Genomic DNA, 4,912 nt, shown 5'->3' with positions numbered 1-4,912 from the left:
GGAATCCACAGTCACCAGAACACTTTGAAGGAATGCCGTTGATGAAAACCTCCACCTGCAAACAGCATCACAAAACTCCTCATTAAAAATGCCAAGTTTAGGAAAACGTTTTACAACATCAAAATGACCCATTGTGCAGGAACAACCGATAACATGCAAAATTATTTCTACAAAAGTCATAACAACAGGATAATAGCTGTCCGTCAGTTTGTAAAGTCCTGCCTGGAGGCACAAAATATAGAAATACAAAAAAAAGCATTAAGTAATGCTACAGACAGAAATAGGACTTGCTCTACAGGATTATAGTAAGCAGGCACACCAAGTAATCAACAGTGGCCAAAGCAGACATTTGACAGACAAATAATGCGGAAACCCTAAACCAGATGTGCTGGGGGCTTTCTGAATCATGGTTGTACCTGTGGTTTGGTTTCCCAAACACGAAAGAAATCTCCTGTCATGCTGCGCCTCAACAATCCTCCCTTTTTCATTTCATTTGCCAAAACAACTGCATTTTCCCCAACAACTGACGAGCCGTCAACCTGAGAAAAGAATTACAACCAGGACTCAAGCTGCTGTTTTCTTTATGTCTGTAGGTTCAGCAAGACATTTAGTACATGTGAATACTGCTGATAAATCTACTAGCAACACCATTAGTTACTGTATTACTACTACAATTGATACTATTAGTGTTTCTTCTGTAGCTGTAGAATACTGCAGTTACTCATGCTACAAGATTTATTATTTACTTATACAAATCTTAACAGAAGTGAAACAGATAAAACAACAGAAATCAAGAAGTTACAGCAGAGCAATTTAAAATACATGTCTGTAGCAATAAATTAAATAAGGTAAAGTTAGAGACACTAACATTTAACAATGCTATGCAGCACCAATCGGCTGGCAATAACAGACACTGTCAAGATCCTAACATTCTGAAATGATATCAAGCTTTTTAAGGAAACATTTGCCATATCTGGCTTATATTAGAATGAATTCAAGAGTAAAGTTTGGCAGATAGAAGGACTCAAGAACATATATTAAACAAATGTATGGCATATTGGTAATATGACTGCTGCTACAGCTACTACTGCAAACACAATAATGAAGATACTTTTTAGTAACAGTGTTTTGGGAAATGCATTAATGTTAACAATAAAATATTGATGATTGTTAAAAGAGTCTGACCTGGATTAGTGGCTGGTCTCCAGGTTTGGTGAGCCATTTGACCATCCACTTGGGGCGTCTGCAGCTTCCCTCCCATGTAACGCTGACCTGACCCATCCCCGCGATTCCTTCCAGAGCGTACTTCAGGTCCTTCTCACTAATGTCCACTGGCAGACCTGAGAACAAGTACTGGTTGTGTTAAGACACATCCCTGCAAAAGCAACTGTCACATAAGCATTACTGCATGCATTTATATAGAAATGTAGTGCTGTATGCAGACTTGTGGAGTAATATACAGTACGTCAGGCTTAAGTCTTAATAACATCAACAACAACTGTCTTGTTACAAAGTATTTCTGAAAGAATGAATTCATTTTTATTGGTTGTAAGTCAGAAGCTTCAGCTTATATCAACCCTCGCCCACTCTCACATCTTTAAAAGTAACATACTTCACAAAATCAAATTAACAAGACAAGAAAAATAAAGTAAATTATATTATTATATTATATATACCCTTAACCAGATAACTTTCTACATACATGCATACACACAGTGTCTTTGCATATGCATGCAAACACTTACCTATATATATACATACATACACACATGCCTACTGTTCATATACCCATTAAGCGTCAGTACTTATATACAGTAAATTGCCAACCTAAGGTGAATAATATCCTAAGTAATGATGATAACCATATTGATAATAAAGACATTCATCATCATCATCATCATCATCACTATCATCAATCACACAATAATACTCAATGTCTATATTTATCTAGTGTCATGTCTTTGAACAAGCCTTTTTTAAATTTGAAAACATTCCTAATATGTTTTAATGCACCTTTTCATCATTGTGTTACAGGTAGTTTCCAATTGAGTTTACCGCTATAACCCCCTTCTCTTTCTCTCAATATGGTTTACATGATGGGAGGAAGTTGATTATTTTGAGCATTATACAGAACTAACGCAGTTTTCTGCTTCTCACCAGGTCCATACATTTTAGTGTTTTGACTTAAGAAATAATGAATTAGTATGATCATTAAGGAAGACATTATTCCCAATTTGTATTGCTCTTTTTTGAACTGTGCATTCTGTAGTCAAGTCTGTAGAGTGGTTTTTACAGGCATTACACCAAATCTCATCACAGTACGTTAAATAAGGTAGAATCAGCGTACTCTAGAGAGTGTTCATAGATCTGTGGTTACGAAAGTGTCTGACTTTGCTCAACACCCCAATATTTCTGGAAATTTTGGATGTTACATGGTTTACTTGTGATTTCCAACTGAATTTGTGGTATATTATAACCTCTAAAAAGGTATTTTAATATACTCTCTCTAACTCAACAGTTTCTATCCTTAAGCTTAGATGGAAAAAAAAGAAACAGTGGTAAAGGATTCACTGAAGTTAAAACTTCATGGATGTATTTTACGCTGTAGGCATGATGTGGTTACTTGAAATGTCAAGAGACATAGGGATACCTCTCCTTTAATCCGTTCTCAGAAATCCAGAGTTCTCGTGAGAGCACAATTTGAATTTGCTTAGCGAGTCACTCTGGCATTCAGTAATGATGCTCATTAACTATGCCCTTGTAGCCAAGCTGATCTAATATAGTTCAGCCAGAGGCGAGCTAAACAGATGACGACAGCGCTGCAAAGTCATGAACACCAGTTGTTTGAAACAGCTTTGGCTGCTACAATGAAAGAGTTAGACTTGGCTTTTTTTCTAAAAGAGGAACGGAAGGCGGCGCTCAAATTGTTTGTACGTTGTACGTTTTTAATGTTTAGCTGACCAGATACTTCAAGAGTTTAATTTACCACTTAGCTCCGCTGGTAGTTAAGCTTATGGGGCTTAGCGAAAACCCACTGGTGGTGGTGGTCTCGCCGTTGATGATTGGACGTAGTGTTATCCAATTGCGTGCAGTGAGATTTTCAAATGCATGTTTGCTGCTGCCCCTCAAATTGGGCCATTTTTATCACTCTTTGCCAGACCTTAATGTTTTGGATTTGGGTCTGGATTTCCAGGCTACAGCATCGTAGCTGACAGGAGGAGAGATTGTGTGTGGATCAAGGAACCTTGGAAAATTGGTCAAACCTCTCCTGCATACTATTCACCTTATGTTAATGCTAGTTTCTCATTACAGCATACAGGTAGCTTAAAAGTCAGTGGGCCATTTTGGGTCACAACCTTTCAGGTAATCCTATCTGTGGAACAACATGCATTCAGACAGGACAGTGAGAGTTCTTACAATGCAAATACTACCTATTTCCATCTGAGCTACCTTTAGCTCGGCCTCCATAAATCTCCACATCAAAAGTGCCGTTCAGAGGAGGGGTAGCTCTGTGAGGGCGGGTGATGTTGATGGTGGCTGCTCCTTCTCTGTACTCAGCCGTGTCCTCGCTGCTGTTGGACATCTATAAAATATACAGGTGGGTAAAACATGATTAAAAAGATATTTTTTGTAATTCACAAGCATCTTTTCACAATCCTAAATAGGATGTGACGCTTTTAGAATTACCGTACTGTAAGATGGAACCAAGAACTTTTTTCTCCAAAAATGACATCCTTGGTATAATTGATGACAGATACCTATCTCTGTGATCAATATTTGGAACTTGTAACTCAAGATGGATCATGAATGAGATCATGATGTTATTATTATCAAGATGTGTATTTCTTGTTGAGTTTTGTGTATTTGTATACAGCAAAGGTCCCTGCAATATACCTGTGGCAAAAAAAATGTAAAATTGTAACAAATACTGCAGAATGAGGTAACGATGGATTAACGTCTAATGTTTTTTAAGCTGAAAACACGCTACACCTTGCAGTCACACTTTCGTGACAGTCCTTACACAGCAGTCGGTCACTGCTTCCGCTGCATTCTGTTAGGCAAATGATGACAGTACAGCATGATGAGGCATGAGACACATACAGGATTATTGTGGCGCCTCTCTGCACTGTAGGTTAGAGTATATCACATGGCTGTGGGCTACAGAACATTTCCTCTCTTTTTATGAGTCCCACTGCCTAAGGTCTTCAAATATAACACCTAGTTTTCCTTGTTGAAAGTCCTTAACTTTATATTGTTATCGGGATAGATCCTAAACTTAAGTACATGCTTGCATTGCCTTTTTTATTTTTTATTTTAATGGTACATTGGCGTATGGTTTAGTATAACTGTATCCTAGCAGAAAGTCCCGGGTTTGATTTCTGGAACACAATATTTCCTTTGTGTGGATTTTATTTCCCAAGAAACACAAGCCTGGCAGATTTAGAGAGTGCACATTTTTGCTTCAAGAGACTGACTGCACTGAAGTAAATGGGAAAGCCCATCTTCTCTCATTTACATCACTCAACACTTGTTAGGATCTTAAAAGCTAAAAAAAAGGGACAATTTTGAAAAATATTGTCCCATTAGGAAACTATTAATGCTCAAGGGGGCGTTTGAGTTTTGGGGAGTGTCTGATTAACTGGCAGGTGGTTGCTCCTTTCTTCCTTCATTTCAGCTTCCCTCAAAGCTCCCCACCATTGCCCAATTTGGGGTTTTCTGGTTCTAAAAATGAAAATGAACCTAAACTTTACACTAAGTAAATGTGTGTGCTCCTGGAGTGTACCTTGTGGATGAACATAAATTTGAATAATCAGTTACCTGCAAGAAGCCAACCCCTATCAGTGGGAAATCAAAGGCACATTCAAGTGGTTTGGCTTTGATCGTGTAGCTGATCTGTGAAGCAGATGATGAG

The 4,912-nt window shown here is 38.0% G+C and overlaps 1 protein-coding gene across 1 annotated transcript in view; it reads right to left on the bottom strand.

Moving 5' to 3' along the window:
- Positions 1-4,912, bottom strand: part of LOC117957191 (fibrocystin-L-like) — a 76,605-nt gene that overhangs the window by 69,166 nt on the left and 2,527 nt on the right. The gene's annotated exons all lie outside the window — the stretch shown is intronic.

The sequence above is a fragment of the Etheostoma cragini genome, chromosome 14 (genome assembly GCF_013103735.1).
Source record: "Etheostoma cragini isolate CJK2018 chromosome 14, CSU_Ecrag_1.0, whole genome shotgun sequence".
Classification (NCBI taxonomy): Eukaryota; Metazoa; Chordata; class Actinopteri; order Perciformes; family Percidae; genus Etheostoma; species Etheostoma cragini.
The sequence above is the reverse complement of the archived record's forward strand: the minus strand, read 5'-3'. Positions and strand labels throughout refer to the sequence as shown.